Genomic DNA, 25392 nt, shown 5'->3' with positions numbered 1-25392 from the left:
AGAGAGAGAAGAGAGAGTAATTATTATTTCTCTTGAGGAGTTCTTGATGAATCAATTACAATTAAGGAAAACTCCTTTATTTATAGGGGAAAACTGACCTTGGGGTTTTTAACTTTTTCATAATTATACATTCACTATATATGACAAAGTAGACATTTACTATATATGGTAAATTATTCATTCACTATTTATGATAATATACTTATAACACTCCCCCTTGAATGTCTAATTGATAGATAATGTGTCTCGTTAAAACCTTACTTAAAAAAAATTCAGTGGAAAAAAAATCTAGTGAAGGAAAAAGAGTACACATCTCTAACAATACGCATATAGGCTGCCTCATTAAAAAACCTTACAAGAAAAACCCAGTGGGATAAAACCTCGTAAGGAAAAAAAAGTACATCGCATATTAACTCCACCTAATGAGAACATCCTTGAACCTTTGCATCTCGATCTTGTGCGCCATCTTCTTGATAGTTGTAGTTGGAGGAGACTTGGTGAATAAATCAGCCTCATTGTCACTTGAATGAATCTATTGCACATTAATATTCACTATTCTTTTGTAGCTCGTATGTATAGAAAAGTTTGGCGAAATGTGCTTCGTTCTATCTCTTTGAGTCCTCCCTTAAGTTGTGTTGTGCATGTTGTTTTATCCTCATAAAAATCATGGGTACTTTGTCACATTTCAAATCATATTTTTCTTGAATGAGATGTATCATAGATCTCATGCACATTCTCAGCTTGCTTCATGAATAGCTATTATTTCAGCATGGTTCGATGAAGTGGATAGATAGGCTGCTTTGTATATCTCCAAGATATAGCAGTATCCCCATATGTGAACACATTGCATGTCTGAGATCAAGATTTATGCAGGTTGAATAAATACCCAACATTAGCATAATCAACAAGATCGGGACTATAATCTTTAGAATAAAATAAGATCATGTTGATCCCATTTTGATGTCTCTTAGTAGAAGCAGAATTATACCTTGCTAACAAATTAACTGAAAAAGGTTACATCAAACCTTGTAGTATTTATAAGATACATGAGTGCACCAACTGTTCTAAGATATGGTACTTCATAACCAATCCAAATTGGTATATTTTTCATTTTAGCAAATAATCTATTGCTTTTGAAAACTCTCCACTAGTTTCAATAATATTCAAGTTATAAGCTTATACAATATAAGGATTATAAATAAATTTCTCAGAAACTTTTATATGATTCAAACATTTTGAATCCTTCTAAAATTTTTCATATAAACTTTGTCAAGTGACAATATTCAGTACTTTATATGTGACATCTTCAAGTGTCTGGACTGTAAGTCAAATAAGTTTCATGCTTACCAAGATGCATCCTTTCATGTCACTTGATAAACGTTTCTACGCCAGCATGCTTAAATAAATGTAGAATTTAGATCCTCGTAATCTTTTACAATATTGTATCAAAGATATTGATGAAAATCATTTTGTATCGATTCACAACGTGACATAATATTTTGAGATCTTATCACTTTATTATTTTCAAGTACCTGAACCTCTCATAAGGTTTCATGAAGTGTTATGTCATAGGCTCTTCAAGAGCACATTGCCTTCTTATTATGATTATTTTCTCCTTATCCTTTTCAAGGATTATTTCATTTAGAATCGATTGGTCTACCACACTTCACGCATGCATAGACTTTGTCCTTTAGGGACACAAAATAGGAGCACTTGCCGCTTAAATATAAGATGCTTTCGGCATTTGAATTGAATTATCTTTTGAATGAGGATCTGATGATAATTCTCAACATATTTCTTAACTGCTTATAATCTCCTCCTTATGCTACGAAAACTAATATACATCATCCATCTTTTTTGAGGAATCCATCTTTGTACATTATGGTATATTCATTAATCGTATATCGCACATCAAAACTATTAGATGGAATAGTTGGTTCCTAATCTTGAACCAATTGAGAGGAAAGAAAGAATCATAATTTATTAGTCTAATGAATACAAGTGTTATTGTATGAAACATATCATATTTCAGACCAACACATGAAGCTTTGCTCTCATCAGCAATGATTTAGCTATTTATCGAAGGCATTTAATGCCAAACCATCATCATCAATATGAATTTTCTTGATTAAACAATCTGAAAGTTATGCTTTTAACTTAATTTTATTGAGCAAACAACTTTATGAATGTCAAACTGCAGGTTGACAATAAACGTACAAGTGATCATTTTATATCGATGCATCTTAATAGATCACATGACAGGTGAATGGGCCCATATTCACCTTTTATACTTTTCAGATTTTGAGGGATCAAATCCCAACATTTGTTGGTCCAACCAACTTATAATGAGAACAAGCAAAACTTAAAGTTCATGAAGAATTTTCTAATTCTTCATTATATGTTCAATACTCAATATGCACATCTTTGGGATGTTACAATCGTTCATGTCAATTTATGAACTTTTGTTCTAGCAAACTCTAAGTTTACCATGACATGTACATTTTACTTTAGTAAATTTTAGATTTACTATTACATGAATAAATTTCAGATTTACTAAGTAGATTTCAAAATAACTCTTCTTAATTGTTCAGCCTCTTTCAGAGGTGAGTTGTGATACCATCACAATCAAGTGCATGTTTATCGTGCATTAAGCTTATCAAATTATGATAGCGTATAACCTCTTTTAAGATGTTGCTAATTCAGGAGCAAATCGAGGCATACATATGGCTGTAGAGAAATTTTCTCTAACATATTTTATAATCACTTTCAATGTTTATTATCATATTGTCCCTCCAAGCTTATATTCGTGAATTCAATCACTTAGTCTCTTTTAGACATATTACGCACCACATTCCCTTCAAGGGATGGATATTTCATGGAATGGAGTATATTCAATGGGACAAATTTCATGATTGTTAACCAAATACATATTATTTTGCTTTGTCCATCATTATATCATCAATATGGTGCGTTGAGATTCAAACTCAATGTCTTATCCATATAAAGGCATTTTAGGCATAAATCGATGGGACTTGAGTCCAATATGTTATCATTAACCAATGACATCAAAGTTCAATAAAACTCATCCTTGGTTCTTAATTTGGTGAATAAATGAATCTAATTCGTTCTTGTCAGTCATTGCCTCATTGGATTTGGTAGGTAAATTAACCTTTATCTTGATCCAACATCACCAAGTAAACTTGTTTGTATGCGTCTATAGAATATGATTAAAAATGAGTAAAATCAAAATAAATCAATATTTAATCTACAAGATATAAGGAACAAGCCAACAATGACATATTAATATGTTCTCACTTTCATTATTATTCGATCAACACCATGGATTTGTACACTGCAACTCAACGTGAAAGTTAGATATTGAAATACAGATAGAGTTTACTAACACATCTACTGTGCATAATGAGATGTCCAATTTACAAGATTGTTTAGGATAAATTTTATAAAATTAATAATATATAAATAATATTAATACAATAACATTAGCAATCAACGATATGTAGGACTTTTCAATTTTTTCGTACTCAAAATAGTAGGACATATAAGTAGCAATACACATGTCGTGGCTATACAGTCATAGAGGAAAAAAAAACGTGGCTAGCTAAGGCAAAAACAACCAACACATATAACATTGGCAGCAAATCACATACATATAATGTTGAATTTTATTTTCCTTCTAAAAATTAATTTTAAAACAAGTAACAGTGGCTAGTGGCTGTACATATGAATGTTATATGTTCCTTAGACAAATTCATTATTCATTAGCCATCAAAATTTTCAGTTTACTAAAGTGTTTCATCACGTAGATATTTTACTCATACCAAGATTCAAGTTTATCGTCCGACTAATTGAAATAAAGATCTCAATTAGTTAGAGACTTCGTGCTGATAATGTGTTATGAAATATAAAGCAAAGAAGAAGAAGAAGAATAGAGAGAGAAGAGGGAGTAATTATTATTTCTATTGAAGAGTTTTTGATGGGTCAATTACGATAAAAGAAAATCCTTTTATTTATAGGGAAAACTAACCTTGGGTTTCTAGCCTTTTCATAAATAGACATTCACTATATATGGTAAAGTAGATATTTACTATATATAGTAAAGTAGACATTCACTATATATGGTAATATATTTATAACACATAGAGTATTATAGATGACTACAAATTCTTCTCAAAGACTAGAAATATTTGAATTTGAAAATACTAGGCTTTTTAAAAAAAAAAATCATTAGCTTAAAACTAGGAACCTAAAATTATCTTACTATTGATAAAATTATCTTTTTCAATGTCATAAAATAAACTTAAATATTAAATAAAAGATACTAATACTAATACTAATATTTTTTTATAAAAACGTAGTAGCAGCACTTCTAATATTTTGGAAAAATGTAATAGTAGCTATAGTAATGGTAATTGTAGTGGCGGGAATAATAATAAAACAACAACAATAACAGTAATAATAATAATAATAATAATAATCATAATCATAAAAATACTACTACTACTACTGCTACTGCTGCTGCTGCTGCTGCTGCTGCTGCTGCTGCTGCTGCTGCTGCTGCTGCTGCTGCTGCTGCTGCTGCTAATAATAATAATAATAATAATAATAAGCATAATCATAAAAATACTACTACTACTACTACTGCTACTACTGCTACTACTGCTACTACTGCTACTACTACTACTACTACTACTACTACTACTACTACTACTACTACTACTACTAATAATAATAATAATAATAATAATAATAATAATAATAATAATAATAAACGACAATAATAACAACAACAATAACAACAACAACAACAAACCCAGTATATTCCCATCTAATGGGGGTTTGGGGAGGGTAGAATGTACGAAGTCCATACCACTACCCCTAAATAAATAGAGAGGCTGTTTCCGATAGACCCCCGACTCAAGACACAGGACAATGACAATAATAACAATACTAATAATAATCTTAAAAAAACATAGTGGTAATAGTACACACATAGAACATACATTAATTTTTTTTTATAAAATAACATAATAATAGTAATAGTAGTAGTAGTTGTAGTAGTAATAAGAGTTTAAGGTTTAAAAATTGAATTTAATAGCATTAACTAATTTTTAAGATGATTACAATTTTCTCACTTTATCCTATTATAGGACTTTCACATTTAAAATAATATTTTAAAAGAACTTTTTTGTAATAAAAATTTAAGATTAAGATAATAACAAAATAAAGGAAAAAGAGTTTAAAATTTGAATTTAATACTTAGAGTATTATAGATGACCACAACTTTCTCGCAGCATCATAATTATAGCAGTTTTAAACTTTGCAAAATACATTATAAGAAGAGTTATTCTGATAAACACCAAGACAGATGAAATTAAAATTTAGTTAAAATTATTTCAATTTTTTCTACACTAAAAGCAAGACAAGAAGCTAAGTAGCAAGATATTAAAAAGTCAAATGACAATTTTTAAGATAAAATTTAATAGTGTTATAATTAAAATAAAAATTTAAATTAAAAAATATTAAATATTTGAATTTGAAATAATAATGCTAGAAAAAAAAAGACATTTTCATTAATTTAAACTTAGGAATATACACATATATCTTTTAAAAAGGTTAATCATAATCATGAGAATATATACGAATATTCGAGTCTGATAATCAGCTTGGGATTTTATGAAATTTTTCAAACCATTTATTAATAGAGAAAAATAATAAAGAATACCAGCTAAATGGTAGTACTATTTATTTTCTTAACAGTCCTTGAAATTTAAAAACGTTATCACAAATGCATAGTAAAAATTTTGAATTAAAAAATATTAAATATTTAAATTTAAAAATAATAATGCTAGAAGAGAAAAAAAAGATTTTCATTACTTAAACCTAGGAACTATATTTAATGAGTCCTGAACAGACTTAGTTACAAGCCATTTTTTTTTTATAAGAGATTTGAATTTTAATATATCTGCTGAATCAACAACTTTAGGTTATGGTTATGAAATTTTATCACATAAGTTACAAGCCCCTTTTAACATAACTAATCCTAACTTTGAGCAACTAAAAAGATATTCAAACTAGATAACAATTTTAAATTTATATTGATTATAACTACTCTACAATTTTAGAATTTTAATTTTATCACAACTCTTTGTATGTATCATTACTTAATTTGAATTTAAATTTAAAATAATGTTATCCAACTCTTTATTATTATCTCTCAGTAATTCAGAACTTATATATATATATATATATATATATATATATATATATATATATTATTTTTGAATTCAAAGATTAGATATTTGTATTTAGAAATATCAGTATTTTATTTTTTTTAAATTACCATGAGCTTGAAATTATAAACTTAATATTGAAGAGTTCTAAATGAACTCTTACTATTCATTAGCTTATCCCTTTAAAATATTATTAAAAATATACTTAAATATTAAATATAAGATAAAATATTAACCTAAATAATAATAATAATAATAAAATAATAATAATAATAATAATAATAGTAATAATATATGATGATAATAATTGTAGTAACAAAAAAGCAGTGATGCACCTAGTAGCACTCCTTTTAATTTTAAAAAAATACATAATAATAATAATAATAATAATAATAATAATAATAATAATAATAATGATAATGGTAGAATTAGCAACAAGAATAACGTAAGGCAAATGCATTATATTTGAAAAATTTAAGGAAGAGGAAGAGGAAGAGTAACAAAATAATCTTCTTAACAAATTAAATTGATATTTGGATTTAAATTTAAATAGAATTTAAATTGGAATGAAGTTCTATCTTCTTAGCCCCCTTATATATATTTAGCTTTATTAATTAATTTATTTTTTTTTATACGCAGGAAAGATATATCATCTTCATCTTTCTCCATTAATGTTCAAGGCCCGTATAATAAATAACTTTTCTTTCTTACTCGTTTTCTCTGTAGCAACTTTAAGGTAATCTTTGTCTCCTATAATGATAAAATATTTATTTCTTTAAATTATTTTTTAGTTTCATTGTGGTTATTTTTTTAATTAGAGGGGTTAATTTTAATTTTTTGTAATAGAGTTATCTTTTATTTTTAAAAAGATATGCAAATGAATCCTGTGAGATTAGATACTAATAACCCGTCTATGCCATTTAACATTCAAGAATTTTATCGAAAAAACTTTTGAATTTGGAAAGAAGGCATTCAAATTGATGCCCAAGTCATGTAAGAGGATATGTGGAGAAATTCTCCAAAAAAGTTGTAATCTCATATTATGTTCTTAAAAATAAAAAAACAAAAGCAAGGAAAAAAATTATTTTAATCCCTGTGTTTGCGCCTTATTATGATTTTAGTCCCTGTGATATTCGACTTTCCTCATTTAACCTTTAATTAATCAAAGTGAATTGTTTTAATCCTTCAAGTGAAGGTGATTAATAATTTTAACAGATCTGTTAATATACTCAAGACATTTATATATTATAAAATATTATTATTATTAATAATAAATTTTTTTTTAGCTTTAACTTGACAGCATAACATCACAACTCACTCGTAAAAAAATATTTTTTCTCTCTCCATCACAACTAATTACAAGAGCACTTCATTTCAGATATTTGCATCTGATCATTACTTGAACAAAATATTTTTTTCTCTCTCCAGCTCAACTCTTTGTTTATCTTTTGATTTTCCCTTAATTTAATCAAATGCCTAAGTCAAATCAAATTTGATGAAACTCAAAGCGAAAATTACTGGAGGAGCTTACACCAGAATGATTTTTGCTCCAACTACGTTAAATCGGATTTTCTTTCTCCATTTTTCTTCAGATCGACCTAGGATCGAAGGTACATGTATTCCTCTTCGATCTTTTTTCTTACAGACCTCATTAATGTGTTTTGATTCTTGAAATTTGTTATTTTTATCTGATTTTTTTTAATTTAACTCTCAAATTAGTGTTTTATTTTATTTGCACATCTGCTATTTTTTCTTGCATGGTAGCTCAAGTTTAGTGGGTGATGAATTGAATGCGTTTATCGATCTTTGAAATCTGTTAATTTTTATTTGATTCTTCAAACCCATCAATCTTGTTCTGGTTGTCGTCGTTGCGGTTGTTCTTGTTGGTGGTGCTGAGTACTACAGAATTTATTAATGGCTTGGTGAGCTCTCTTATTACTATCACAACAATATTACTTCTTAGGATAGAGGGTTAGTGGGTAGGAGTACGTCCATAATAGTAGGGAATGGGAAGAGTGAAAGAATAGCTTGATAGAAATTGCACCTATTGTGTGGACGTCTGCGATCAACACCACTAGCCTAAAGACATAAACGTCATTCTAGCATTCAAGTAGCAAAAGTTCCTATGGTCATTAGTACAAGACAGAGATTCTTTTAGAAACTTTGCGCTTCAGAAATATTTTGTAAATGAATTAACGTACTCCAAATGTAATATGGTGTGTAGTTTGGAAAAAGAAACATCATTGTAGTATTATGTACATTCTGAGAGCGAGACAATAAATTTGGGAAAAGTACACGGTTTGAATGGCGTTTTCTGCTTCAGCAGGTAATTGATAAAGCTTCTTATACTTTGAGAAAATAAAAATATGGTTTTGTCTACAATTGGAACATAAAAATACGACTGAAATAGGTCTGTCCAGACATATCGTCGAAATATAAAATCTAATAGTTCAGATGCATTTGATTTTCTTGAAAGTTGTTATACTTGTAGAAATAGAACTATGTCAATATGTTGGAATATCAAAGATAAAATCTTGCTATTTGCTTCTCTCTTGATAAATCACAATCATTTTATTGGATAATCGTGAATAGATAGCTTGCATGCACCTCGGCTACTTTCACGAGATACCTTCTACCTTCTGCCAGCAACAATGGGTAACTCTGTCCACCAAGGTAGGACAAATAAATCGTAATCATATTGTAACAGTTTGGTTAAAATTTGCAGTTCTAGAGATGATTCTTTAGTTTGATTCTTACATTTATTTCGTATACGTTCTTCTAACTTTGTTTGAATTTGGTGATATAGTTACGTGCTTCTCTATTGCTAAAATCACAATCTTCTTGTTTCCATTATGCTGATAGATTCAAGATTCCTCATTTGATTTTGTTTTTGCTCTCGAGTTCATCGTATGTATGTTGATGAAAATGAGATTAGATAACACAATGTGCGATGGTTCTGTGAATGTTTTATGAAGCTGCATTTGCTTGATTGTTTAGGCAAATCGAAAAACTAGTGTTGTAACATTTTTGTGTCATCGGATATTTGTACTACCCAGTTTCTTCCTCGTCTTTGTATGTTCTGACATGGATGTTTTGTTTATTCTAAGACGATGCATGTATTTGAAGTTTTTTGTTCTTTTTATCGATTATCTAGAAATTAGAGGAGCTCGAGAAGAAGGAGAAGATACTTCTGAAGAAGGTTTTCGAGGAGGTTGAAAAGGCCAAAGAGTTTACAAGAGCTAAGAACAAGAGTGGTATGGATGAGTTATTTGCGGTTATGAAGAGTGAACTTTGTAATACATATTACTAAACTGCTTACTCGTATATTTTATACTGGTTTTTTACATTACTCAGCAGGGACAGGACCAAGATTTTCTCTAAGAGAATTCAAAATATTAAGAAGTAAACACATAAAGAAGCTATAAGGGAATTCTAAATCTTCTGTAGATATATAAAAAGTAATTTTAACCTTGTATATACAGTGTAATGTAAGCATCTCCACCCCTGCGTACGATCTTTTACAAATGGCTTTCTGTTCGGTGACAAGTTATTACACTCAAAATTCTAAGCCTTCTACATTATATGAAATCATAGGAATTTCGTGACACTGTTCTCTGGGCATTTATTACCTTTTTGTGAACTTAAAGGAAGTTCTATATGGAGCAGTTGCATTTATACAGGCTTTTAATGTTGCTCCATCAATGTATTTAGCGATTTTAGTACAGCTGTATAAGCATTCTGACTTTGTTACCTATTGAGAATTTCTTGCCTTCTCTCAAACTAATGTGAAAGACTAATTATCGTTCTTTTCTTGTAGCGGCTATTCAATGTTTGAAGAGGAAGAAGTTGTATGAAGAACAGATTGAGAAATATGGGGGTTTCCAACTTCGCATTCACGATCAGGTTTCTTGTTTATTGGTGACCTTCTCGTGTGGTGCTACATGAAATTATGTGTCGTGCATCAAATTACATGTTGAATTTTCAAATGTGTAGATGATAACACGCTCGAAGGTGTGAAAGCCACAACTGAAACTATTGCAGCTTTGAAAACTATAGCAGCTGCAATGAAAGGAATGCATAAAGCATTGTAAGTGACAAACTGACAATCATTTCCTCTTTGTGAGTGATCATCCGTTTAGTCGGAGAATAATTTTTGCTTAGATACTTGTTAAAAGAATGAAATTAATTACTCAATTAACTAGTAGACTAATATAAAAATGAGATTGAATAGAAGGGTAATTATTTAAGTTGCATTGAATTTTAAAAGGAAAAACATAATCATTCACATATCACTAGAGCATGATTAACTTTAAACTCATTAAGAAAGAACCAGATCTAAACCCCTGTGCATAATGACATCAATTTTCTTTCTCTTTATTTAAGGGACGACTTTCTTCTTAGATCTTGGATCACTTCTAGCTCTCTTGCTATTTTGAGAAACCGCTTCTTGTAATCTTGACAATGGAACATACTATTTTCCTTTTTTTTCGATAATGAGTGGCCTTGTATCTTTTCTGGAGTGCTCACCAATTTCTTTTAAAATAAATGCAGAACTTCTCAATTGTTCTTGAGGTACCCTTGTCTGGTTGACCTACAATATACAAAAGAAAATAAGTCAGTTAAGTTCCAATACAAACAACATGAGTAGAAAAAAAAAGGAAATTACAGTTTGTTCTGTCACAAATGAGGAACTGAATTGCGTTGATGCCACATTCTCAGTTATAGTGTTTGAAACCTACAATAAAATAACATTTAATATTATTACTTTTGATAAGGAGAATCAATCTATATAATCACTTACTTCTGTTGCATTACTAGGTGCCGAAGAACCTTTCTTTTCTACTTGCTGATGGATCTATTGATGTTGAGCTTCAGATTGGTTTCTTGCCATAAGAATAGGGCACTTTCTACTATTATGCCCTAAAGTTCGACCTGATCCGCACTTTTTTTCCTACTCTTTCTTCATGCTTTTAACAAGGTAAGATTTTAGAATCTGATTCTTTTTGAATTATCTCATCAATTTCTCTCTTTCTTGATTTTTTTGGTCTACCTGGTTGTGCTTTATATATGGGTGGAAGTGGTTGTTCTATCCCCATCTTAGGCTAATGATCAGTGCTAACAATTGGTAAGATTGATGGATTATAGCTCTTCAATTACTGCTCAACTATGTAGCATTCATGAACATACATTTCAGGCTCCCCTTTCTTAACCCGTATCACTGCAATAGCATGATTACAAGGAATTCCTGTTAATTCCCATCTCCTACAAGAACAAATTTTATCCTTAAGATCAATAGAGAATAGCCTAAGATAGATGTCCTCAATTTGATAGTGAAATTGATCAAATTTAGTGCCAATACATTCAGCAGCTTTAGCCTTATTTTTCTCTAGCTTCACTATGATCTTCGAACAGATTCTTCGACAATACTTCATCATCTTGTCTCTGTTCTTTCGAACTCTGGACATCATGTAGATCCTAATTGACTCAATCATTGTCCAAATATGCTCGTCTCTTACATGTAGAAGTACACTGTTGAATGAGTCACATAAATTGTTTAATAACACATCACACTTTGAAAAAGAAGAGAAAAAAGCCCTTGACTAATGAATGAGAGGCTTATTAATGAACCATTCCATGACTTTTGGATCTAATTTTGCCATTTCTTTCATATGCTTGGAGAATTCAGGCTCTGTAGTTGCTCTAGCAGCTTTCCATAGGGCATCTTTCAGTATTTGTCCCCCCAAACCTTCAGTCTTAAAAATTACTATGCAAATGCCTCACACAAAATCTATGTGCAACATCCGACATTGTCTCATCAAATGCTGGAATTAGACCTTTTGCTGATCTGAAATGAAAGTCCATGCAAAATGATTTTGTGAGATGCCTAAGTCCACATCAAGAAGTGTAAGGAACCAACTCCATGTTTCCTTCAATTCACCTTCCACTATTGCAAATGCAGTAGGATACATGTTGTCATTTCCATCAATGCCTACTGCTGTCAATAGTTGCCCCCCTTTTGGTTCCCTTTCAAATGGCATCCATCAACTCCTATTATAGTTCGGCACCTAGCTAAGAACCCTTCTTTACACACTGCAAAACACACATACAGTCTTAAAAATCTTTTTCTACTATTGACCATTGTTTTTGGATTTTCGTCCAACTTCAAAATACATGTTGTCCCTGGATTACTCCTCCTTAGCTCTGCACAATAATCCCATAACATATCATATTGCTCTTCTCTAGTCCCTGTAATTAGATCTAGTACCTACCTCTTTGCTATATAAGTTTGATTCCGAGTAATTGTACAATTATGAGCCCTCATCACATGAGCTTGAAATTCTTTCGCACCCCAACTTGGATTAATTCTAAACTCTTCTATGTATGTCTTAGCTAAATCCAGAGTTAATAGTCTTGTTATCCCTTTGATTGCCACATGAATTGTCAGGGCCTATTGTCTTGATCATGAAAGGTTCATCTTGATTAGCTTTTGATGCAAATATAAACCATTTGCAGCTTGGAACCTTACATGTTGCCCCCGACCTCCTACATTCATTTTTTTAGAACTTGATATCATTTTTTATGATTCACAGCATGTACTTCAACCACCCATTTGAATTCTTTGCTATTACTGAAAATCATATTAATATCAAACTTAAATTTTGGATCCTCCAAATATTTTGTTGGATTAAAAACAGTGAACTTTTTTTGATTTTCATTGTCATAATCTCCATGCAAACTCATTCATTCCTCATCTGACGTAGCACAGTCATTTTCTTAAGTGTCATTGGGGCACATATCCAACATGTTTGATGCAACTCCAAATTCCATAATTTTTTCTTTAACTTGATTATCTCTACTTCTCCCATTAACACCAACCCACTTTATGGTAGAGTTGATGTTTTCATCAAAAAGTTTGTTATCTTCTTCCAAGGAATAATCAGAGTCATGAAAGGACTCACATTATTCACTTGTGGCATCACTCTTATCATCTTTCTCCATTACATCCACATCTACTAGCTCTTCTTCACCATGCAGTATCGGGTCACCTTCACCCTCAAAATCAACCACATCATAGCTCCATTGATCCTCAATTGTGTGCTCGACAAATATTTCCACCTCTTTACTATTGGGTATTTTATAGACAATGCTATATATATATCCAAATCAGTTGATAAAAGTCTCATATCCGTCTAAAAAAAAGGGCCAAATTTGAACCAAAATTTCACTTTTCTATCGTTGACTTTCAACTTTTTCATACACTGCCTCATCTGAATGATAAAATTTTCATCACCATTGCAATAGTCATAGTAAGCTATTTGTCCGCTAACATAGTTCATTTCTCGTTCAAACACCCACCGAACTTTGTAATGTAGTTTAATAGTGTTCATATTTGAATCCCCGCCTTCATCTGTCGTGAGAATAGCACAAGTAGAACTGTTAGAGTTATTTTAATAAGTAGAACTAACATTTAAAAAGTATAACCGATCATATAAATTCAGAATGTGCACCACAATATTTAATTTTTATGTTTCTTATTGAAAACATCTAACGAAAATGATTCTTTATGTAAAATAGTAGATGTTTAGTTATAAAAAAAAGAAAAAAATAGATATTTCATCTTTATTATTAATTCTATAATATTGTAGCATTTACCGTTATGTAATGCAGATTAGAGATATACAAAACTTAATACAAATCAAATATAAAAGAGAAATCATGTGAAAAAGAATAAACGTAAAAAGAATATCAAAATCTGACACTGTTGCAATATAAATACAATCACTATTATGTACTAATTAAATTAAATGTTTTGGTCCCTTTTCATCCAGCAATATTAAAGATCTAGTTTAATTAAACTGAGTACTGACATGTCGGTGTGGATTGCAGCCCATTCTTGCAACACAGTTTCATTATTGAAAATACTGATTATCTTCTTTTCACAAGGTGCAGTGAGTTCCTTTATGTGCCCTAGAAGGAGTTGCTAAATTATTTTCTCACAAAAAAGAAAAGGAAAGAAAAGAGAAGAAGGGTTCATCAACCGACAAACACAAAAGTTATTCATCCATGAATTAAAGGAATAATCGCATCCCAATGAATGAAAGAAGGAAGAAGGCTGAGATATGAGATATAGTTATGAATGAGGAGAGGATGCTACCGAACGATCTGTGAAAGTGTTACGTTAGTTTTTTTTTTTTTTTTTAAAAGTGTTTTTTGTTGTTATACCATATTTACCCTTGACAGTAGGGATAAGTCTGTTAAAATTGCTAATCACCATTACTTGAAGGATTAAAACAATTCACTTTATTTAATTAAAGGTTAAAGAGGGAAGTTAAATATCACAGGGACTAAAATCATAATAAGGCCCAAACACAGGGACTAAAATAATTTTTTTCCCTAAAAGCAACTTGAATTTTTGATATTTGTCCCAAGATTTCTTTTGTTGAGGAATTGTCTTTGGTTATTGTTAATGACTTTGTTGTTGAAATCACTGAAGATTGGGTTAGTTAATTAATTTTTTATTTTCTCAAAATATATCAATATATTCCTAATTAATACAACGCATATATTGTATTTTACTATTAAGTGTTGCCATTAATAAATGCATTATTTTATGATTACAAGTCAATGTGCTTAGATCTACAAAAGAAGTGAAAGATTTGGAGAAAAATTAAGAATTTGAATAATGACGTTCAATAACTTCTTTCTGGTGGATAGTTTATTATTGAGCTATTTAATATATATTTAAAATAATCTCCCAACAAAAAGAATGTAAAAAAAATGAGAAGAGGAAAATTATAGTGAGTTTTGTGTAGGAAAATATAATGTTTTATTAATGCTTCATATAATATGTAGCTAAATTATATATGTTGACTCATATCATTGTTCTTAATTAAGCTAACTTATAGTAGTTGTACTCTCAATCTACTCTCGAGCATGATAGATTCACGTGCCAGCGTCTTCTTACTAATTGAAAATTGAAATGTTTTATCCATTCATAAGTGTGGAACTATAAATAATGTTTATTGTATGTGTAGTTTACCTAATCGAAGAGAATCATTTTGTCGAGTTTTTTCAATATGACTTTCTCTAACGTCTACCCTTAACGAAATCTATATGAATAAAGATGATCACATAATTGTAATTTTTTTAAATATTTTTCTTTATTATGTTGTTCATAATTAAAAGAAATTAAATTGTTAATATTGATTTTTTGAATTTCTAAGTTTTTTACTCTTTATTCACATCTATTTAGTTTAAAATTTTCAAAGCGTACTGTCTAATTACTTAATTGTATTTTCAAAATTAGTTCAAAATTCATTATTTAAAACTAAAATAAAGATGTACTAAAAAATAACAAATTAGTTGTGAATTTGACATTGTTTTAATTATATATAATGAAAAATATTAAATGAATAAAAATGATCTAAAATATGAGAGTAGAAAACATATACATCAAAGGAAAATAGTCAAATATACAAGTCACGATGATACTTCACATGAATTTAAATTCACAATTTTAAATAGAATATAACAATAATTGTATAATAGATAAAATACCAAATGAGAGACATACAAATTTAAATCTCACCTTGGAAGTGTGATGTATAAGAAAAAGAATAAGAATATTATAGTAATTTTTGAGAAAGTGTCATTTCAAAAATTTGAAAGATATGAAAGAGGGGCTCCTGTCCTTCTCATCCCGGGGGGCTGGGGGTAAGAGGGAATTTGAATTAATTTTAAAAATATAATGAAGTAATTAGATCATATACACAAAATTGTTTATAAATTTTAAATGGGAGAGATGGAGGAGTAGTAGAATAAAAATTTAAATATTTTAGACAGTATCAAATATTTAAATTGTAAACAATACAATAAAGAAAAATATGAATAATAAAAACTTTTTTACCATCACATATTATTTTTAATTATATAAGATTTGGTTAGAAGTGGAAGAAGAAAGAGGGATGGGGTTGGGTAGGTATTTACCAATCTAATATCTTTAAATTATGAATAATATAAAAAATTATGAAACATAAAGTTTATTTTACAATTATATGATTGTTTTTTCATATAGATTTGATTAGAGGCATGAGGAGGGGGATTAGGGGTGGTGGAGGCGTGTGGTTGGGATGAAGATGGAAGTAGAGGTGGAGATGGGGGTAGGGATGGGTGGGGGATATATTTATTTTTTCATATTTCATTAAAAAATAATATGATAGTTAATTTTTAAAGGTAATACAATTTAATATGCTCGAAAGAAACATTTCAATATGAAATGATTAGAAATAATATTTTAATATCATCCGCGCATTGCGCGGGTACGTATACTAGTTGTAATTTTGTAAGATAGGTGTCACGACCCAAAAATGAGGGTTATGATGACACTTGTCGCGGCGTACCTTGACAAGTGAGCCTATCACCCAAACTGATACAAAAGAGAAAAAGAAAGAAATATCCGAAGGTAAGACTTCTAGAATGAAGCCGAATCATATAAGTAATCATAACAATGCGTAAAGAACTTATCCAAATTACCAATCATGCCCCAAACCAGGTGTCAATAGTGTAAGAACTACTAATACAATCTAGGAGTCAAATACATAAAAAAAAAAATAACTACAAAGGAATAATATGTCTCCGAATACTAATAAAGACATAACTACTATAGAAAGATAAAGGTGAGCATCAGACGCATGAATGTCCAACCGCTACCTTGGAAGCTCCAATAATTGCCCGAGTCAAGCAAGCTAAGGCACACTTGAGCTAGGACCTGTACCAAAAGGGCACAGTAGGAATGAGTACAGTCCACTTGTACTAAGTAGGTATCATAGGTCGACCAAGCAAAACAGTAAATAAAGCATATAAAATATTCACGAAGGGAACGTCACCTACAATCAGAAAATGTCCCACAATGATAGCCCACACCGCTTGCACTAACAGTTCAAATATATCACATATATTGAACATCACAACAAGATAGAACACAAGTAAACATTATATCACATATAAGTAGAATAAGAGGGATCATGCATATAAAAGATCATCAAATATAAGTAAAAGAAGATAAGACAATTACATAAATGGAAAGTTAATATGGCAATATAACACAATATATACACAATAAAGTAAGTGCAATGTATATGATGATGATAATGATGATGATGCACGAGGTTGTCGCACAATCTTTGGGATTGTCGCACAATCTCCGTATACACCTATAGAGGCAAGACTCCCAACGCAGGACCCATGGGCGGTTTGTCAACCCGTATACAATCCACATATATCATATCTTCTTTCTGGTACATCCCTCGGAAAGGTGTTATTAGGTGTTGCCAGTGTTTCTCAGATGTTGCCACAGTGGTACCAATGTTTCATGAATGAGTATGCTATGAAGATGTAATGACCACAACCAATCACAATGAGTATTTCCGCAGCCAACCACATGATGTATTTTCATAACCAGCCACATGATATATTTTCATAACCAACCATAATGATACATTTCCACAACCACATGAGCCAATACCCACTCATTATTTTTGTTTCATCCATGAATTTTCACATGTCTCATATGCCAATAACGTATGAATATAATCACAATACACCAATGGTACCACATTAAGCATTTTAACAACACAGTATAATTATGCACATGTTTTCAAGGATATTAATATCACTGTAATACTCCGAAGATTTCTAGCAAATTTCATCCCAAGAATGCCTAGTATTTGCTTCTAAAGTGAATGATAATTATTCCATGAGGAATTTTCAATATTTTCACTTTTTGTCATGTGAAAAATTTAATAAGATTTCTATCGATATATGATTCACTTAAATCTGATAATCGGGTAAGAAGTTATGACTATTTCAATTTTCCATCGTAAAACAACGCCATATTAGTCAGTGACGCGCCGTTCCACAAGAGGAAATGGAATTTGGCAATTTCCAGTAGGTGTCCACGATTATGGTGCGTCATGCCAGCACTCAAATTCAGAATTGTCCTTTTTCCAGTGTCTCAACGTGATTTCTCCCTCATCGCGTCAAAGTTCTAGGTCACGAAGGAAGGGGCAACGCGATGGCTCCGCGTCGCGCCATCCCTCAGTTTCCCAATTTTTAAATTCCAGTGACATGGCGAGATAGCATCGTGTCGCGCCAGGGGTTCAATTCAGGAAATTTTTGCTAAAATTACAAGACGCGTCCAGGGTTAAAAAGGTTAATTTCCCACCACTATTTAAGCCCTTTAACATGTGATTCAATCACTTTTCATCCAAAATACACTCTCTTCTCTCAAGTTTCTCTCAAGAACAAGCTAGGATTTTCATAGAAGATTTAATTTCAAGAAGGTTTCACCATCAATCTTCACGAAATCACGAACTAAGGTATGCATAGTGTTCATTCATGGACTCCTTTCATCCATGAAGCCCAAGAATCCCTTTTCTAAATTCAAGTTATGGATTTTCTTATGAATTTCATGATTGGGCTGCTTTTGTTCATGTTGATAATGAGTAATTGATTTGTATTCCATGAATAAGTGTTAAATTCCATATGGGTTGATTTGTATCAGTATAGATTCATGAAACCCTAGGACTAAACCCTTGAATGATTAATTGGAATTGAATCACGATAGTTAATTGTTGTATGATGTTGTTTACACATTCTATGCCTACTATGTGTTTGGTTGAATGCCTAGATGAAGGGAAAGTGTCTAATCAGCATAATATCATGAAATCCCCATGTACGTACAAGCTTATGCCTATCACATGTTTGATGAAATGCTTCAGTAAATGTATTATGATGATTATTATGTATTCAAGTAAGTCATGCTTTGTCAGTTTCCTTCCATTGAGTCCTGAGGGTACTTGTACCTTAAACATTAGCTGTGTACCTAGATCCATGTCATGTTTTCATGATACTATCAGTCAAGCCATGATCCTTAGACTTCAGACAGTCTTATGACTCATGAAATCTCTATGATCTCATGAACTCAGTTAGCTGTCAGATATCAATAATATCCCGCCAGTCAATGGAATTCAGTAACTCAGTCCATGTTCAGTTTAGTAAATCATGTTCAGTGTTCATTCAGATGGGAGTAGAAATTAGCACCGAGGAACCTAAGGATGGGGACACACACTATCAAATGAGGGTGTGATCCTTAGCAGTCATCCTTGCGTTTCAGAACTATGTAGCCAGTATAGGTTGAGATATCAACACTGTCGATGAGGGTTGATGAGGTGGATAAAAACTGTCAGATAAGGGCCCCACCGTTTTCATACAGGGGACTCTATCAGATGAGGGTCGCCCACAGCTTGTCCTTACCAGTGGCGCGGTATTGACACCCTTCCAATTGGGGTTACAAATTGGACCCCATCTCAGCCATAATGGCGTATTAGGGGCATGTCGGTTAAATACTACCTCCCATAATTTCAGTATCAGTCCTAGTAAAAAAACTCTGATAGTTCTTCAGATTCAAGACTTTCATATACAGTCGACTCAGATACAGTAAGAAACTCAGATAGTTCCATCAGATTCATGCTAGTCAGATACAGTCACCCATATTATCAGTTACATTCAGATACATCTATTTATGCTATAGATATATCAGTCTTTAGTATGTTATGTCATCAGTATTCAGATCCAGTAATCACGATATCACAGTGTCAGTTACAGTTACGTATTTATATATGCATTCTCGTATTCATGCTAGACAGTCAGCTAACATTATTCATGAATGTTAACCCTTGCATTAGCCTAACTCACATGTATACTCAGTACGTTTCATTGTACTGACGCATTTGCGCTATGGTGATTTCTTTTTATATTACACCATAGGTTCAGAGACACGAGTTCTAGATCAACAGTAGATTCCAGTATCAGCAGTCAGAATAGAAGTGAGTCCTCATCCTTCGAGGACATGATTATTTATTCACTATTTCATTGATTACTTATTAGTTGGAGTTAGTTGGGAACATGTCCCATCAACTCCTTATTCAGATTATTCAGATAGTAGAGGTTTTTATATTAGATGCTGAATATTATGTTCCAGACTTTAGTTTTTATAGTTTTGTTTTGGGTATTGTATTACCCCATAGATGTTATCTCATTTATGTTATGTTTAGTATTGAAACTTTTGGCCTTTCAGTGCATGTTTTCGCATTATTCAGTATTTTATTCAGTGTACAAGTACAGATATCAGTCATGAGTTAGCTTGTGGTCCTTCAGAGTTATGAGCACCGTGTAGCATTTCGGTTCAGCAAATCGGGGCGTTACAAACTTGGTATTAGATCATAAGGTTCAATAGAGTCCTAGGAAGTCTGAAAGCCGCATCTAGTAGAGTCTTTAGCATGGGTGTGTTACGTGCCACATATATGCGCAAGAGGCTATGAGATGTTTAGGAACAGTTTCCCTTTTTTTAGTATTCATGTCATGCCAGTGAGCATAATCATAAGTCAATCTCTCAGTCTGATACGCTTTTTCTTTTTATTTCAGAATATGCCTCCTAAGAGAAGAAATCAGTCAGATCAGTCAGATCCCCAGCCCGAAGAATCTTTGGGCGATTATGTTTCTCATATGGAGTGTAGGACCACATTTACCACTCTTGCTCAGTCAGTAGCTGCCCATAATGACCGACCAACTATCGTTTCGGCCAACCCAGTGGCCAACTCAGCTGCAGCTAGGATTTGGGACTTCACTCGAATGAATCCTCCGTCCTTCCACGGATCTAAAGTAGATGAGAAACCTTAGGAATTCCTAGATCAGGTGTAGAAGGTGATAGACACCATGGGGGTGACTACTATTGAGAGTGCTGAGCTAGCTGCATATCAGTTGAAGAATGTGGCTCATACTTGGTTCAAATAGTAGAAGTACGAAAGGTCAGATGATGCAGATCCTATAGAGTGGGAGAAGTTTGTCACTGCATTCTTAGATAGATTCTTTCCCCAAGAGCTTAGAGAGGCTAAGGTGCTAGAATTTATCAACCTCAGGTAGGGCAATATGACGGTGAAAGAGTATTATCTAAAGTTTAATCAATTAGCCAGATATGCCCCTCATGTGGTTGTAGACAGTAGAGCCAAGATGAGTAAGTTTGCTTCAGAGATAAATGATAGCGTGGTTAATGAGTGCAGATCTGCCATGCTAAATAGTGTCATGACTTTAGCCAGACTTTGTCATGACTTTAGCCAGACTTATGAACCATGCTCTGCAGATAGAGGAGAAGAAGATTAAGCAGAGGGAAAAGCAAAATAAGAAAGATAGGACAGGTAGCTTCAATTTTAGTCAGCCTAAATCAGAAGGAGGAAATCGTTCTCAGTTTTATCCCAAGTCATCAGTTCCAGCTCCTTCTTCAGCCAGTGCTCCAGCTCCTAAGTTCAGAGATAGAGTGCCAGGCTCTAAATTTCAAGGTAGTGTCAGCAATGCTCAAACTAATTCCCTTTGTCATACTTGTGGTAAGAACCACAAGGGTGCTTGCAGAGCTGGCATCGATGTCTGTTTTGGTTGTGGCAAGCCAGGCCACAGAGTCAGAGACTGCCCTCAGTCAGATTATCAGAGTCATCTCCACTCCTCAACTCAATTCGATCGCCCGAATCAGTAGGGTGCCACCACCAGTGTTACTAGCGGGCAACGCCCAAATAGACTATATGCTCTTTAGACCTAACAAGATCAGAAAAATTCTCCTGATGTAGTTACTGGTACATTACAGATCTTTCATGTGCATGTTTACGCTTTGCTAGATCCAGGAGCTTCTTTGTCTTTTGTTACTCCCTATATAGCAGTTGATTTCAAAATCAGTCCCAAAATTCTAGCAGAGCCTTTCTCAGTCTCTACCCAGTGGTCAAAACCATCATAGCCTGGCGGGTATACAGAAACTGTCCGATTATGATATTTCAAAAAGTCACTTCAGCAGACTTAGTCGAATTAGAGATGACTGATTTTGATGTCATTCTCGGCATGGATAGGCTTCATTCCTGCTATGCCATAGTCGAATACAGAAATAGAATAGTCTAGTTTCAGTTTCCAAATGAACCCGTCCTTGAGTGGAAGGGTAGTGTATCTGCTTTCAAGGGTCAGCTTGTTTTCTACCTTTGGGAAAGGAAAATGATATCTAAAGGATGTGTCTATCATTTTGTTCGATTTAAGGACACTAGTTCCAAAACTCTCAGCCTTGAATCAGTCCCAGAAGTGAATGATTATTTAAATATCTTTCCCGAAGATCTTCCAGGAATTTCTCCCAAAAGGGAAATAAACTTTGGCATTGATCTTCTTCCAGATACTCAGCCTGTCTCTATTCCGCCAAAGGTATCGCACTTGAACTCCATGAAAATATAGTGCTGGTGGCACATGTACCATAATAGCCGCAGGAGTTCTTGCACAAAGTCATTGGCTAGTGCAATGAACACATGGTAGAAAGGATATTTCAAATACACTCTGAACGACTTCAGGATAGATTGGCCATACTTTTTTGAACACTTGAAGCTCGTAGAAGGTTCTTTTTTCTCGGAGGATTGATGGATCAAAGGGATCCACATATTGGTTGAACAGATCTGAAGGGTAGTCGGTTATTTTAGAAGATAGTATTCCTGTAATGTTGAGCATTGGAATTTGACTAGCATGGTGCTGGTTGTATTCTCCATTACTGGATACCAAGTATCGATCATCGGCATAGATGTCACCAGATTCTTCGTAAACATCTACAGAGAAGAGGGTGTACTCCATTGCTTTTTCTTCTAGTGAGAGACCAATTCAAGGTCATCTTCTTTGCTGAGATAGATTCCTGTGTGATTAGCAATTTCTTAAAAGAAGTGGACAGAGTCCTTTGACTTCTTTGCCTGAGGACAGTTTCTGGCAAAGTGACCAGGTTTTCTACAAATGAAGCATCTATTGTTCTTCTTCTTGAAATCTGCAGGGCTATTTCATCTAAATACCTAGTTCACCGGATTGTGCTGCTCTTGTCATCGGAAGGCCTTCACAGTTTGAACCTACTGAATAACAACTATCTTTTGATATCATCTTGCAGCATGGGCATGAGTAGTTGGAATTGGTGACAAGGTCATTTTTGCCGCTAGCTCAATCAAGGGATGGATTATTTTGGACTATCTGCTTCAATACAGATATCTTTCTGCATATGCTTTCCAGAGCTTGGAGGATGGCCTACCGGTTATAGCCTATCTATGGGATGGTTTTGGATTTGAACTGCTCCTCCACAATCATTATAGTGTGGCCCGCTAGCATATTTGGCAGTGATGATACGACGACTTGCTTCAGGCTGGGATCTCCACCTAAGTCAAAGTTGATCTTCGCCATCTTCTGAAAGTGGATATCGATGACGTTTCTATCGAATGATAGACACTTCACCTCGAAGAGATATCGCTGGAGCTTTTCTTATTTCTAGCCTACATCTTCATAGAATGCCTCGTGTAGGATCCCGATATTGAAGGCAAAGTCTTGGGATGTTAGATAAGTGTTCTTATTAAAAATCCCAAGAGCGTTCCACCAGTCTCTGAGTATTTTGGAGAATCTGGATGTGAAATCCAAGAGTATCATGTTTTTCTCGTATTCAGCCAGATTCTTCATTACCATATAAGTGTAAAAGTCTTGGATTCTCTTGAGCCAGGCTGAAATCTTGATGTCATTGAGAGTGAAGGTGTGTAATATGGTTCCCATGGTTATTTTTGCTGGCATACCTGGATCTGGCCTTCTTTCTGGGATAGGATTGTCTGTCATTCCATCTTGGTCGTCGACAACTTTGAAGACTTCCGGTTCCTTAGAATTGTTTGTGTATATTGGTGGATAGTGTTCTTTGGGGGGACAATATTGAAGATTCAGCATCAACAACATTAATAGATAAATATTTCTCATCTTGTATGTTTTCATTAGAAGTGGCATCACCAGTTTTGGAACATACATCCATAGCATACTCAGGATTGTGGATAAAATCAATTATCTCACATTCCAAGACTTTGCTGTCAACACCAGAATCCTGCTTAAAGTCCTCGGAAGAGATGCAAGATAGGCCATCTTATAGGTCTTGAATAGTTTATGCAAGAGAGATTTGTTGTAAAGAAGATTATTAAGGACAACCCAGTTCTTGATCCTCATTACAGCAGGAATAGTCTTGTTATGAAGTCTAAATGCCACTGTTCAAATCGTCAAGTAGAATCCCGGAGAAAGCTGTTGTCCAGGAGATTCAAACTACCTTGTCCTCCAAATGATGAGACTAAGGTAGTTAATCAAACCAAGTATTTTAGAAGAAGAAGCCCCAAAGACAAAAAGATAAAGATTGATTACAGCATCATCTGTAGAAGTCCTGGTCACTCTGTAAATAACTGACCTCCACTCAAGAAGTCAAAAGAATCTGTTCATCTCTTTGGAGAATGGGTGATCATGCTACAATCTTTCTCAACAAAAAGGACGACCTTGAATCAGTCTTCTCACTAGAAGAAGAATCGACGGAGGATACCATATTCTCCGTATACGTTTATGAAGAATTAGGAGATATTTATGCTAATGATATCTACCTGATATCCAGTATTATAGAAGACAATTAGAAATTGGCCAGTCAGTTTCTCATGATCAACACATCAGGAATATTATCTTCCGAAATAGCAGATTGATCTCCAAATCAGTTCAATAAATTTTTGGATTCTTCAGATCTATCTATCCTATGAGTAAGCCAGAATTTCTACAAGCTTCAAGTATTCAAAAGGTGCAGCAACACCATCCTGAAGCCATTCGGAGAACATCCAGAATATTTTTCTGCTATGTGTTCATTATACTAGTCAATGACTCCCAGCAAGAACTCCTATGGTGGTTTTGGTATATATGCCATCAGTACTATATCATTATATTGTTCAAGTGTTATGCCTTTAGGCACTATGATTGAATCCAACTAGCTTCAAAAAGATTCATGCTGTGGTTCAAGCCACGACTTTACTAGATTCGATGATTGAAGGATTCCTATGATGTAATGGCCTTTATGTTGTATCATCTTGTAGGAATCACAAGCCATGAATTCCAAGCTTAGTCAAAAATTTCACTACTCTGGAAATTTCCAGATTTAATTCTCTCTCTTGAAGATGAATGCTTCACTCTCTAGTAAAACAGATGCATTCAAAATAAAAGGGCTACACCGATGATCATCCCCACTATG

General features: G+C 32.9%; 1 long non-coding RNA gene across 2 annotated transcripts; it reads left to right on the top strand.

The window, feature by feature from the left end:
* The first annotated feature begins 7586 nt into the window (after window positions 1-7586).
* LOC124895660 lies at window positions 7587-14668 on the top strand. 2 transcript variants are annotated; one of them, XR_007051842.1, is made up of 6 exons: window positions 7587-7861; window positions 9406-9505; window positions 10069-10154; window positions 10245-10338; window positions 11070-11229; window positions 14202-14668. It is a non-coding gene; the product is annotated as an uncharacterized LOC124895660 (long non-coding RNA). The 2 variants fall into 2 exon arrangements; XR_007051843.1 differs by having other exon boundaries at window positions 7595-7861; window positions 14196-14668.
* The last annotated feature ends 10724 nt before the right edge of the window (window positions 14669-25392 follow it).

The sequence above is a fragment of the Capsicum annuum genome, unplaced genomic scaffold (assembly GCF_002878395.1).
Source record: "Capsicum annuum cultivar UCD-10X-F1 unplaced genomic scaffold, UCD10Xv1.1 ctg83390, whole genome shotgun sequence".
NCBI classification, from domain to species: domain Eukaryota; kingdom Viridiplantae; phylum Streptophyta; class Magnoliopsida; order Solanales; family Solanaceae; genus Capsicum; species Capsicum annuum.
This window is presented reverse-complemented; position numbering and strand designations above follow the sequence as displayed.